This window comes from Humulus lupulus, chromosome 2 (genome assembly GCF_963169125.1).
Source record: "Humulus lupulus chromosome 2, drHumLupu1.1, whole genome shotgun sequence".
Taxonomy (NCBI): Eukaryota; Viridiplantae; Streptophyta; class Magnoliopsida; order Rosales; family Cannabaceae; genus Humulus; species Humulus lupulus.
The window spans coordinates 41,227,973-41,243,467 of record NC_084794.1 but is presented as its reverse complement, the minus strand read 5'-3'; the positions used below and the strand labels follow the sequence as shown (position 1 = coordinate 41,243,467).

The 15,495-nt window shown below is 32.9% G+C and overlaps 1 long non-coding RNA gene across 2 annotated transcripts; it reads left to right on the top strand.

Annotated features, from left to right (window-relative positions):
- Positions 1-5,384: 5,384 nt before the first annotated feature.
- Positions 5,385-6,233, top strand: LOC133815985 (uncharacterized). Of its 2 annotated transcripts, none has more exons than XR_009884933.1 (2): positions 5,385-5,436; positions 6,011-6,233. It is a non-coding gene; the product is annotated as an uncharacterized LOC133815985 (long non-coding RNA). The 2 variants fall into 2 exon arrangements; XR_009884932.1 differs by having other exon boundaries at positions 5,390-5,436; positions 6,007-6,233.
- Positions 6,234-15,495: the final 9,262 nt, after the last annotated feature.

Sequence of the window (15,495 nt, the reverse complement as noted above, 5' to 3'; positions counted from 1 at the left end):
AAATGGTTGAGTGCACCTAGGCAGATTTACAAGAAAAAGTATGAAGAATTGGGGCAAGGGCCTGAGTGACCACTTCCATATATAGAGAACCCACCAACTCTGGAGATGAAGTCTCTACCTCAGCACCTCTACTACGCTTATTTGGGTGAAAAATCGACGTTGCCTGTCATTATTTCTGCTTCTTTATCTACTGTGAAAGAAGAGAAATTACTCAGAGTATTGAGGGCTCATAAGTTAGCCATTGGATGGACGCTAGCTGATATAAAGGGTATAAGCCCCTCAACTGTTATGCATCGTATTTTAATGGAAGATGATAGCATACCAAGTATCGATGCTCAGAGGAGGTTGTAAGAAAGGAAATATTTAAGTGGTTAGACGCGGGAGTTATATACCCAACTCGTAAGAAGGGAGGAATGACGGTGGTCAATAATGATAACAATGAGCTCATTCCAACTCGTACTATGATGGGGTGGAGAATATGCATTGACTACTAAAAGCCTAATTAGGTAACCAGGAAAGATCATTTTCCTTTGCCTTTTGTGGACCAGATGCTGGATAGATTAGTGGGCCATCACTACTACTTTTTTTTTAGATGGGTACTCTGGTTATCACCAAATTCTGATAGCTCCCGAAGACCAAGAGAAAACCACATTTACTTGTCCCTATGGTATGTTTACCTTCCGAAGAATGTCGTTTGGATTATGTAACGCTCCAGCCATGTTTCAACGCTATATAATGTCCATATTCTCTGACATGGTGGAAAAAGGTATAGATATCTTTATGGATGATTTTTCAGTCTTTGGTTCTTCATTTGATGGATGTCTAAAAAATTTGGAGATGGTATTGAGGAGAAGTGAAGAGTCTAATTTGGTCTTGAACTAGGAGAAATGTCATTTAATGGGGAGTGAGGGAATTTTGTTAGGCCATAAAATATCCATCAAGGGCATTGAGGTAGACCATGCAAAGATCTCCACTATGGAGAACCTACCACCACTGGTTTCTGTAAAAGGTGTTCGAAGTTTTTTGAGTCACGCTGGGTTTTATAGAAGGTTTATTAACGAATTCTCTAAGATCTCCAAGCCTTTGTCTAAACTACTTATGAATAGGGTGACCTTCAATTTTGATGATGACTGCTTGAGAGCGTTCAACACCTTGAAAGAGAAATTGATCACTCCACCAATTATGGTATCACCGAATTGGGATCTCCCTTTTAAACTTATGTGTGATGCGAGTGACTATGCAGTGGGGGCAGTGCTTGGGCAGCGAGTAGACAAGGTATTCTGCATGATTTATTATATTTGAACCTTGAGTGATGCTCAAATAAATTATGCAACTACAGAAAAGGAACTTCTTGCTATTGCACTTGCTTTTGACAAGTTTCGACCATATCTAATTGGTAATAAGGTAATAGTTTACACCGACCATTCTGCTATTAAATATCTTATGACCAAGAAAGATGTCAAGCCATGCCTTATTCGATGGGTCTTATTGTTGCAAGAATTTGATATGGAGATTCGGGATAAAAAGGGGACTGAGAACTTAGTGGCAGATCACTTATCAAGATTAGAAACTGCGGAAGGAAACAGTGAGAGAAAAATGATGATTGATGATAACTTTCTGAATGAACAACTATTTACTGTGAGTGATAATGAAGTGGTACCAGGGTTTGCAAATTATGTAAACTTTTTAGTGGCCAAGGTTGCACCTCCAAACATGCCAAGACAACAATTAGAAAAAATTATTCAGAGGTTAAACACTATTATTGAGAAGGAGCCCATCCTTTATCGGCATTGCGTAGACTATGTGATTCATAGATGCGTGCCCGAAGAAGAGATGAACTCCATTTTAACTCACTGTCATACTCTTCAGTGTGGTGGTCATTTTGGGGCAACCAGAACAGCGGCTAAAGTATTGCAGTCGGGGTTTTATTGGCCTACCTTGTTCAAGGATGCCAATTTATTTGTAAAAAGATATGATCGCTGTCAACACAATGAAAATATATCTAGAAGGGATCAAATGCATATGACTAGAGTTCTAGAAGTGTAATTGTTTGATGTGTGGGGTATCGACTTCATGGGACCTTTCCCATCATCCTTCAACAATAGGTACATTTTGTTTGCTATGGACTATGTGTCTAAATGGGCAGAGGCAGCAGCAACTCCTACTAATGACAGAAAGGTAGTTTTAAATTTTCTTCACAAACATATTTTCACCCATTTCAGAACTCCCTGGGTAATCATTAGCGATGAAGGGAGTCATTTTTGTAATAGGAGCTTCACCACTCTTTGTGCTCGGTATGGAGTTCATCATCGTACCGCTTTGGCCTACCATCCTTAAGCGAATGGGCAAGTTGAAGTATCAAACTGAGAAATCAAAAGCATCCCTAAAAAGATTGTCAATACTTTAAGGAAAGATTTGTCAAAGAGGCTCGATAATTCACTCTAAGCTTATCGGACAGCATTTAAAACTCTAATCGGGATGTGACCCTATTCGTTGGTATTCAGGAAAGCATGTCATCTGCCAGTGGAATTAGAGCATTAGGCATACTGGGCTGTCAAGAAGTTAAATGCAGCTTTGTTTATGGCAGGACACAATAGACTCATGAAATTAAATGAGTTACACGAATTCCGTAACGAGATGTAGTGCACCAAATTTTTTTTTTTTTTTTTAGATTATTTAAATTTTGTGCTTTATTTGATTTAAATGTTAAGTGTGATGAATTGTTTTATTTAAGTGTTGTTATTTTATTTAATTGTTTATTTGTTTTATTTGATTGTTTGTTATTTTATTTAATTGTTAGAAATGTTTTGGTTAATTAATTTAATAAGTGAATAATTGTGTAACATGTTATTTTACTATTAGTGTTACATTTTATTTAAGTGTGACAAATGAGGTAATTATGTGAGCTATGGTGGAATGCACTAAGGTGCATGATAGATAGTAATGCACCCTAGTGATTTAGTGTGTGCTAGTGCATGGTAGCATGGTGCACATGTGTAGATTTTCTACACATTTTATGTTTCCTTATTTTAGATTTTATTTAGGTTAATGTATTTTATAAAAAAAAAAAAAAGAAAGGGGAAATGGGAAGTGGGCGTGTGACCTAGTGGGAATGGAATATTTCCTTAAGATGGTAAAAAAAAATCAAGACTTGAAGACCATGATCATTTGGGGATAGGCATGATCATATCTTATCCCTTTGTATCTTTTTGAAATAAAGAGAAATCAAAGAAAATAAAAGAGAAATGGAAACTTACCTTAATATTGTTTGGGGAGACTTTATGAGAGGATTTTTGATAAAGGGGCTAAGAAAGGAGAGAAGAGCCATTGCTCTTGTGTGTGTGTGTGTGGCTGCCGTGACCTAGAGAGAGAGAGAGAGAGAGAGAGGAAGAAAGAAAGAAAGGAAGAAGGAAGAAGGAAGTGAAGAGGAACCCCCTAGAGTATGTCTTCTTGTTTTCTCTTTGTTTAATCTCTTTATTTGATAATATGATATTGATTTGTGTTATGTTTTGTATGTGTTTGGATTCTTCTTTCTCCTCATGGTGGCTTTCCCATAAAAAAAACCCTAGGCTTGAACAAGGGTGTGGAGTTTGGGGTATTGATCTTTTGTGTTCTTGATTTTTACAATCAAGAGAGGTAATGGTCTTTTCCTTAGCCTTATATTGTTTTTGGTGGGTTGTATATGAGGTTTTTGCTAATGGTGCTAATGGTTGATTTTGGTAGGATTGATGTATAGGATTTGGATTTTGTGAGAGTATGATTTGTGTTTAAGGGTTGTGATGTTAATTTTGCTATGCATAAAAAAATTGTAATAATCTATGAATACTTGTATGGTGATTTCGGCCTAGGTGCACCCAAGGGTGTTCTTGATATGTTGTGTGATTTACAATATGTTTGATCCATGTTTTAGGATCTATGATATATGGGTAAGAGAAAAAGTGGTAATCTTGATATTTTGATCATGAAATCTTGTTAGATGCATGTTATATTTTGAATGATTAAATTATAAGATGCATGAAAATAATGATAGAAATATGCTAGGTTAATATAAGGCATATGTGAATATGGTGCTTATAAATTTACTATATGATATTTTTATTGTTAATGTTTTGTTGGTTTTCATGGAATTGCAACAAATGATTTTAAAAGGATTCATGTGATTATGTTAGTAGAATCATGCATATTATAAGAGCATAATGAGATTTTAGGCATGAATGATTTTATGTAATTTTTAAGACAAAAGTTGAGTTTTACAAAGAATTAAGCTTGCTGTTTTTTTTCAAAATAATTGGGTAAAAGTTGATAAAAATATGAGTTGCATGCATAAATAATGTTCTTGATGAATGTGTTAATTTTTATGAAATTAAAAGAGGATTTTAAGTCTCATGTTATGATATTTTACCCAATTAATTTCCTACAGAATTTTTATTGAATTTTGAGAAAAAATGAGTTTATAAAATTGAATATGGTGATTTTAATGATAAAAAAATGGTTGCTGGAATTTTGTAATAAAATATGAAGTAAGTCTCACTAAAAAATGAATTTGATTAATTTTTGCAATAAATTATTTTTCCTAAGTTATGGTAATATTGAAAAATGATATTTTAATGGTATGAATGCATATTTTGATAAATAATGATTTTTCTTTATTTTGATTGAGAAAAATATTTAAACTCTATTTATTAGATTTTTTAATAAAATAAATAGTGGCTGAAATTTTGTTTTAAAAAGGTTAACAATTGTTATTAAATTGTCACATATGGGTTTTTACTACTTAAAAATTAAGTCTTAAATAAATTAAATCAAAATGTATTTTTCCACACTTAAAATATATTTTTCACATCATTTTTGTAACACAATAATAAAATATATTTTTCTAAAGAAACATGTTAAAATAGGTATTTTAATTAAACCCAAGCTTGTTGGTTAATTCTTGGTAAATTAATATTTATTTAATGAAAATGTCACATATTTTATTTTGAGCTAAAATAAAATAAATTTATAAAATAAAATAAAGTTTTGAGAAATTTAATCAACTTAGAAATTTTAAGAAAAATAAAGCATGTAATATGGCTATTGATTTTCAAACAATAAAAGCAAGAAATATAGAACTATCATTTTTGAAAACGTCTTTATTACGCAACATTCCCACGTATGCATGTTACATGCAAATAAACTTTTACGTCCAGAATCATGATTATTATTCAACTATGTAATTTTTATAAAGCAATCATGTTAGTAAAATGAGTAGAATGGGCATTATTCTTTCGGTGATAATTGCATGTTTTAGTGTAACTGTTATCATGAGTGCATGGCCCATGCACACATGAGTTGTATGGAAGGGCAAAATAGTAATTTTATGAACCTAAGAAACGTTATTTTGATTATGATATAGGCTCGTTGAAAAGATTGTGAAATTCTTAGCTTGGACCTGAGGTAAGGAAGTTAGATAGATTTTTTATGATTTTATGCTATGAATGGTAAGGCTGTTATATGAATGAATTGTTATGAAATTATGAATGCCTTAATATGATGATCTGTTGAATGTGATATGTGTATGGATGTTAGATACATCAAACAGAATGCGATGTTAGATACATCAAACAAATTTCGATGTCAGATACATCGACCGAGTTACTAAGGACATTGAGACGTGACTCCTAGGGCGGACGCGCCGAGGTTATTCAAGGACCAGTGATCTCCTGTTTACCTCATAGGGTGACATGGACAAGTAGCGTTCCATGCTCATCATGTATGCTGTATGATTGTGATATGATGATATGTCACATTTATGTTATGATATGTTGATATGTCACATTTATGTTATGATATGTTGATATGTCACATTTATGTTATGATATGATGAAATGTTACGATTATGTTATGATGTACCATGATGTTTTTAGATGAACGTTAGTGTTTGGTTGTTTGTTGTCTTTCTTACTTGCTTATTTGCTTGTACTTCCTTACTGGGCTTTTAGCTCACCCCCCTTACTTTCCTTCCAGGTAGCAAATAGGATTTCTCTATGGCACGCGTGGTGACGTGAGGAGTTCTTCATCATGGGGTGTATGGCGTGGGGCAATCCTATGGACGATAAAACGATCAACGTAGAACGCCATTTAAATTATGTTTTGTTTTAAGGGACTTTTTCCTAAATTATCAGTGGGACTCTGTTATTTAACTTAATTGGTTTTCTTTGAACTTTGCATAAAAACCTATGTTTTATTTTAAACTTATGGCGCCAACTTGCATGATTTTAAATAAGTCCCCCTGAGACTTTAATAATGGATGGTATTCTTTCATAAGCTATGTTATGCGAATATTTTGTAAGTATTAGTCTCGGGCGTTCTTTACACGAGGCTTATGAGAATGCAAATATATATATATAAGGAGAAGGCAAATGCCTTTCATGAAAAATAAATTCTTCGCAAGGAATTTCAACCAGGATACAATGTGTTTTTATTTAATTCACGGTTGAAGTTGTTAGATTAAACTTATACAGGATCTTTATTTATTTTCATGTACATCTAATATTAAACAAATTAATACGAGAAAGCCTAAAACATGTTTCTAAAATTGAATTCAAAGAGAAACAAATAATAGAATACTTACAGTATACGCAGCGGAATTAAAGAGTCATTCCTTCTGTTTTTCTAACTCTTGTATCCTCTCTGTCGCAGAGTATTATCAAGAAACTGAACCGTTCTTCTATTTTCTTCACAATCTTCCAATGTATCCTTAGAACCACCTAGACTAGTGTGGGCAATTCTCAACACATGAGATAGATACAGAAAGAAGAAGAGAAAATAAAAAAAGAGGCTTAGAAAATGACTTGTGTTTAGAGAGAATCTAAAACTATCAGAAAATCTGACTTGTGACTTATGTTTTGACTTCTCTCTAGGCACTCCTTTTATAGACTCAATTAGGCCATTTATTTAATTAAAAAATCAATAAAATAATATCCATTTTGAAGCCCTAGGTCGAAATTATCATGAGCTATAGGCCCATGGAATTTCTCATTTGATTATAAGCCCATTGGACTTAAAATCAAGGCCTGTATTATTTTCTATTGATTTAATTAATTAAATAATTATTTAAATCCCTTATCAAATTAATTATTTATAATTTGAACCTTGATTTAAACTTATTTATTAATTTAGATACCAATTTATCTTAATTAATAAATCTACCATAATTCCTCTTTTCTTCTCAAAATTACACAACTCTGTGAAACTATCCAAAATTGACCTAGTCAACTTTGATAATTCTAATTGATGATTAAATCAATTAATTGAGACTATCTAGATGATTTTATCCAAGGTACAATGGGGATCATGGGCCTATGAAATCAAGCTCCAATAAGTTATCATAAATCTAACAAATAAATTTACTAACTTATTAATTCCTTGTGACTCCACTATAAACTAGGAATTGCACTCTTGAATTCATAGAATGCTCTATAACAAATATAGATACGCTATTAATTATCCATTTTTACAACCATAATTTTCACTCAATCCTCTATAGACAGTCTACAATGAGATAGGACTAAAATACCGTTTTACCCCTCATTGTATTTTATCCTTAAAACACTTAATTCCTTGTAAATGATATTTCAGTAAACTAATTTAATTACTGAAATGAGATCTCTATCATTTAACACCTTGAACCAAACTAAAAGGAAACCATCGTTTCACTTCTTCATCAAAAGCTATAGATGTTCACATCTATGATTAACACTCCCACTCAATTATACTACCGAGTTCCCAAGATGTAAGTATGGGCTAGTCCGTAGGGTAAGCTGGTAATGAACAAGTCAAAGAACTCAAATAATACAATCAGTTAGAATACTAACCACTCAGAATTGAGATTGAATTGACCTATGGTCAACTATATGATATGACTAGAATAGATAATAACGGTATGTTTACTTATCTTATCAACTTTCAATATCGGTCCAGTCCGATGTAACAAATACATCCGATCTTATCTACTTTTCTAATGTTCTGGAAATAACATAACAGTGTAATGTGTAAGTATATCATATCGTAGATTGGCAAGTCAGTGTAAATCCTGTGCACTGACTAATCTTAGGACTAGCTTATTTTGATCATATAATCATATTTATATTCCACTATGATTATGTCACTATAAATACGATTAGCTATATGCTCGGGATTTAATAGAAGTTTATATTAAACAAATAATCATGAAAATAAAACATGTGAGCAAAGTGATTGACCAAGTCAAAAAATGATTTCTATTCTTTTATTGATAATAAAATGAGATTACAAAGAATTTGGGTTTTAATTAGGGCATAAAACCCCAACAAACTCCCACTTGCACTTATTGAAACTAATGCCTTAATTCTACTAATCCCATTTCCTTTATATGCTTATCAATTGTAGCTTTTGGTAGTGTCTTTGTAAATGGATCCGCAAGATTGTCTTCAGTTGCAATCTTCATAACCTTCACATCTCCCTTGGCCACATATTCTCAAATAATGTGATACTTCCTTTCTATATGCTTACTCCTCTTGTGACTTCGAGGTTCTTTCGAGTTGGCTATCGCTCCTGTATTGTCATAAAACAATACAAGATTCAAATAGAACTTCTTTAGCCAGACTATTTCTTTAGCTGCTTCTGACGCGGCTATGTACTCAGCCTCCATGGTGGAATCTGAGATTACAGACTGCTTTACGCTTCTCTAAATCACAGCTCCACCCCCAAAAGTAAACACCATTCCAGAAGTAGACTTCATGTCATCGACATCAGTATGAAAATCTGAATCGATGTAGCCTACAGGGTTCAGAACATCACCCTTGTAGACTAGCATATAATCCCTAGTCCGTCTCAAATAATTCAGGATATGCTTAACTGCTATCCAATGTTCTGGTCCTGGGTTTGATTGATACCTGCTCACTACTCCCACTGCATAGCAAATATCTGGTCTAGTACACAACATGGCATACATTAGACTTCCAACTGCATATGCATAAGGAACTTTTCTCATTGCATCTTCCTCTTCAGGAGTCTAGGGAGACTGCTTCTTTGAAAGATGAATTCCATGGCGGGACTGTAGATGCCCTTTCTTGGAATTTGTCATTGAGAAACATTCAATCACTTTATCTATGTAAGCTACTTGAGATAGAGCTTAGAGTCTGTTCTTTCTATCCCTGATGATCTAGATACCTAGAACATAACTTGCTTCACCCAAATCCTTCATCTGGAATTGAGTGCTCAGCCAATTCTTCACATCTGATAATTTCTTAGCATTGTTTCCAATGAGTAAGATATCATCTACATAAAGAACCAGGAATACCACTATTTGATTTGCCTTCAGTTGGTAAAGACAGTGCTCATCAATATTTTTGTTCAAAGCCATAGGTTTTGATTATCTCATCAAACCTAAGATTCTAGGAACGAGAAGCTTACTTAAGTCCGTAGATGGACCTATTCAACTTGCAAACTTTTCCTTCTTGTCCAGATACTTTAAATCCTTATGGCTGATCCATATAAATGTCTTCGTCAAGCTTTCCATTAATAAAAGTTGTCTTGATGTCCATTTGCCAAATCTCATAGTCAAGAGCAGCTGCTATGGATAGGAGGATGCGAATGGATTTGAGCATGGCTATCGGACTAAAAGTTTCCTCATAGTCCACGCCTTCTCTTTGGGTATAACCCTTTGCCACTAATTGAGTTTTATAGGTCTCGATATTTCCATCAACACCTCGTTTCTTCTTGTAGATCCACTTGCATCCAATGGCCCTAAAGTCACTAGGTGCTTCCACAAGATCTCAGACATAATTTGAGTACAAAGACTCCATTTCCTGTTTCATGGCTTCGAGCCATAGTTCCTTTTCAGGGCTAGCCATTAAATGTTTGAAAGACAATGGATCATCATCACTAGTGTCACCAACAACCATATTGGTTTCACCATCCAAACCATAGAGAATTGGGTTTCTAGAAACCCTCCCACTACGACGAGGCTCCGTGACTGTTTGCTCAGGAACAATGGTACTTTCTTCATTTAAATCGGCTTGCATCGGTTGGACGTGAAGAGTGGGAATTTTATCATCAACTCGCGTTGATGACGATGGAACATTGGTTGGAGTCAATTCTTCAACCACCTCCTCTAAAACTACTTTGCTGCGAGGTTTAAAGTTCTAGACATAGTCATTTTCCAGAAAAGTAGCATTTGTAAAAGTAAACACTTTCTTTTCTGAATGACTATAGAAAATTCCACCTCGAGTACCTTTAGGATAGCCAACAAACATGCAAACTTCATTTCGCAATTCTAGCTTTCCCTCCTTTTTCCTCAGGACGTGAGCGGGACACCCCCAGATTCTATAATGTCGTAAACTAGATTCATGACCATTCTAGCGTTCTAAAGGTGTTTTGGGGATTAATTTTAACGCCATGACATTGAGAATGTCATTCGCAGTTTCAATTGCATGTCCCCAGCATGAAGTTGGTAGAGTTGAGTAACTAAGCATGCATCTAACCATTTCCAATAAAGTTCTGTTTCGGCATTCCGCTACACCATTTTGTTGTGGAGTACCTGGGGCAGTAATTTGTGATAAAATCCCAAGTTCAGTTAAATGATCTTGGAACTGCATATCAAAATGTTCTCCACCCCTATCAGATCGCAAGATCTTTAACGTTTTACCTAATTGGTTCTGAGCCATTGCTAGGAATTCCTGAAACTTTGAAAATGTTTTTGATTTCCTATGCATTAGGTAAAGACATGAGTATCTAGAGTAATCGTCAATGAAAGTGACGAAATACTGAAAACCACCCCTGGCTTGTACATTCAAAGGTCCACAAACATCTGAATGCACAAGACTAAGTGGTTCTTTGGCCCTATCACCATTTGCAGAGAATGGACGCTTGGCCAGTTTTCCTTCTAGACAAGATTCACAGACAGGTAATTCACTTAATGTGAGTTCCCTCAAAGGTCTGTCCTTTGTAAGTCTTTGAATCCTATCATAGCCAATGTGACCTAGTCTCAAGTGCCATAAATATGTCATATTATTGTTATCGGTATTTTTACGTTTATTGGTCCTAGGTTTAGCTACGCTGAATAAATCATTATTAAGAGCGAGGGGTTCGTTAGGTCGCAGAATATAAAGCCCGTTTTCTAAACATGCAATACACAATTGTGATCCATTGAAAGAAATAGATATTTTAAAACTTGTGAAAGTTATAACAAATCGTTCTAATTGCAACATGGAAAACTGAAATTAAATTTCTACTAAAATCTGAAATAAAAAATACATCTTTTAAAATTAAAAATTTACTTTCGAACTTCAGACGAGCTCATCCTCTAGCTTGGACCGCAACAAACGCTCTGTTCCCAACTCTAAGCTTTAAGCCGCCTTCGTTCACTTCCTCCCACGATTCAAGAAGCTGTAAAGAGTTACAAACATGGTTAGTAGATCTTAAATCAATAATCCAAACAGAGTTATCATTCTCTAAAACACATGTTTCCAAGATAAATGAACTATAATCATTATCTTTGTTTTTATCTGCTAAAAACTTGGGGCAATCTTGTTTCCAATGCCTCTTCTCTTTGCAGTGAAAACATTTACCTTTGCCTTTCTTGTTTTTCTTGTTTTTCGCCTTAGGCGTCTGTGCACTTGGTTGTGCACTCGCCTTTGTATCCTTTGCAGGCTTGGGGTTGTTGTTTTGCCCACCTTTCCTCTTGTTTCCATCTTTCGAAGATGAAGCTGGATGAGCTTCAACCTCAGCTAGATCAGCAGCAACATTAGTAGTCTTATTTTCATCTCCTTTACTAGGTCCACCCATGACAGGTTCAATAATATGAAGCTCGTTCATGAGCTACGTCAGACCATAGTTGAGTTGAGCACAAACGTGCAGACACGGTGCCATCCGAGAATTTACGGTGCCATCACGAACGTGCAGAGATGGTGCAATCCAAGCATTTACGGTACCATCACGAGCATTGACGATGCCATCACTAATGTGTGGACACGGTGCTCATTTTGGGGATTCCTCAATCGTGACGAACTCGGAGTTGTCACCAATCAACTCTATGTTGATATTCTGCTTCCAATTAAGGTAGTTTTCTCCAGTGAGTTTCTCCATTGAAAGTTTAGAAAGGATGGGAGTAGACACAGACACTACTTAGCTTAAAACTACAAATTACCAATAAAATAGAAATAAATCATATTTGCTAGTAGAATTAGTCTTAGTAGTCACCGTAGGGGTGAGTCTAGTAGAATTTGACCTATAATTATCTATCTTTTGAAATCTAACATTGTCAAAATAACTAATGAACACCTTCCGTAGGGGGACGAATCAAAGCGCCTCGAGGCCCCATTAAGCTATTGATTATGTTAAACCAACGGTGGAGATCGAATAAAATCCTTAAAATAAGCTCATTATAAAATTAAAATTAGTATTATTATTATTTATTTTTAGAAAATTAATGACCATGGTTTTCCAAAAAAAAATTAAATAGATTAAATTTTTTAAAACCAAAGTCCTATTAATTCTAAAGTGTCACATTGAAACAAATTCAATTAATTTAGAATTAATTTGTTGCTAATCAATATTTAGGTTTAACTAATATAATGAAACTATACAATTAAGTCAAACTTAGGTAAATGGACCTTAACAATTAGGCTTGTATGGAGGAGGGTTGGGTCCAGTATGTCGTTCCCACTACAAAGACCCCATATCTTCCATACAAGGTCCAAAAGACAGGAATTTAAACCTTCGTTTTATTAATTGTTATTAATTGATTAGGCTCACTATAGTCATGCAAAGCAAATGGGCCTTCACAAGTGGAATCACCCACAAAAGAGGAATTTAAACTTTACATTTTCTAATGAGCCCAAATAAAACCTATCATTTTATGAATATTTTATTTGGCAAAATACCATATATCTAACAAACATATGGGCCACTATATGCATCTAAGCCAAATTGCAAAAATACCACATATAGTGCAAACAGAATGTTATAATTGGATGGGCCTAATCAAGTTACTATATGAGCAATTCTATGAATTTATGCAAAAATACCACAATTTATTTCATTTGCAAAAATACCACAATTACTTATCTAGAATTTATCAAAAAAAAAATTCAAATTAATTAAATTTTTATAAAAAATAAGTCAAATTAAATGAAATTTATCAATAATTAACAATAGTTAATTTAACTTTCATTTATCAGCAATCAACTTGGTTTTAGGTTAATTTGAAAAAAAAATATTAATTTAATTTAAATAGGATTCATCAACAATTAACCAAAGTTAATTTAAATCCCATTTATTAAAAAATATTTTATTAAATTGCTGCAAAAATGATATTTTTCAAAATTTAACCAATTTTAAATTTTAAAATCAATTTCTAAACTATTTTCCAAAAATATATTGTGTTGTTACAACTATTAGCTAATATTTTAACCATTGAAAAAAAATAAAATATAAATAGTTATAACAACCCTAAAATATCTCAAAATAGTTAAACAAATTCAAATATCCATAAAAATATCTGACTAACAATGTTCAAATTTCAAATAATTTAAATATTAAAAACTATAGAATAAAAATATATTTATATTTTCAAATAAAAATTTAATAAAAATATCAAGAATTTAAATGAAAATATCTTAAATATCTGATATCATAATTATAATATTTTAATCTATTAAAAGATTTAAAATTAAGTTGTTAATCTATTTTTAAATTTGAATTTGAATGTTTGTAGAAAATATCTAATTATTTAAATTTCAACTAACAAAAATATCTTATTTTTAAAAAATAATTTTAAATACATAACAAATCTGATATTTTTGGATTTGATTATAAATAATAAATATCCACAATTTTAATTTTTCTTTAATTTAAAAAAAATGGATTAATAGTACCCGTGGGTACTGTTCACTGTGCTGGTGGCAAGTTTGCGTGGGCGCGCGCGAGCGTGCGCGCAGGTGGCGCACGCAGGCGTGCGCGCGGGTGGTGCGCAGAGGCATGCGGGCGTGTGCGCGCGCATGGGAAGTCAGGCCAAATTTTTCCAAAAAAAAAATTTGAGCAATTTTTCAAACCAAAATCATTTTCTAATTAATTTTTAACATATTTTACACAAAAATAAAGCATATATAAAAATCAATAGCATAGAAAGCACAACAAAATAACCTAAAAATTGCTAAAATTCACATAAAATCAATATGTTTCATAAAACATATGAAAATCATTCAATTATTCAAACATATCAATATAATCCAATTTTAAACATGTTCATGCATGAAAATAAAGATTACCAAAGGCTCTGAGGCTAGTTGTTAGGAAAACTTATACTAGATCTTTATTTATTTTCATGTATATCTAATATTAAACAAATTAATACAAGAAAGCCTAAACACATGTTTCTAAAATTGAATTCAAAGAGAAACAAAGAATAGAATACTTACAGTATACATAGCGGAATTAAAGAGTCATTCCTTCAGTTTCTCTAACTCTTGTATCCTCTCTGTCGCAGAGTATTATCAAGAAACTGAACTGATCTTCTATTTTCTTCACAATCTTCCAATGTATCCTTAGAATCACCTAGACTGGTGTGGGCAATTCTCAACACATGAGATAGATATAGAGAGAAGAAGAGAAAATAATAAAGAGGCTAGAAAAGGACTTGTGTTTAGAGAGAATCTAAAACTATCAGAAAATCTCACTTATGACTTATATTTTGACTTCTCTCTAAGCACTCCTTTTATAGACTCAATTAGGTTATTTAATTTAATTAAAAAAAACAATAAAATAATAGCCATTTTGAAGTCCTAGGTCGAAATTATCATGGGCTATAGGCCCATGAAATTTCTCATTTGATTATAAGCCCATTGGACTTAAAATCAAGGCCTGTATTATTTTCTATTAATTTAATTAATTAAATAATTATTTAAATCCTTTATCATATTAACTATTTATAATTTAAACCTTGATTTAAAATTATTTATTAATTTAGATATCAATTTATCTTAATTAATAAATCTGCCATAATTTCTCTTTTCTTCTCAAAATTACACAACTCTGTGAAACTATCCAAAATTGACCTAGTCAACTTTGATAATTCTAATTGATGATTAAATCAATTAATTGAGACTATCTAGATGATTTTATCCAAGGTACAATGGGGACCATGGGCCTATGAAATCAAGCTCCAATAAGTTATCATAAATCTAACAAATAAATTTACTAACTTATTAATTCCTCGTGACTCCACTATAGACTAGGAATTGTACTCTTGAATTCATAGAATGCTCTATAACAAATATAGATACGCTATTAATTATCCATTTTTACAACCATAATTTTCACTCAATCCTCTATAGACAGTCTACAATGAGATAGGACTAAAATACCGTTTTACCCCTCATTGTATTTTATCCTTAAAACACTTAATTCCTTGTAAATGATATTTCAGTAAACTAATTTGATTACTGAAATAAGATCTCTATCATTTAATACCTT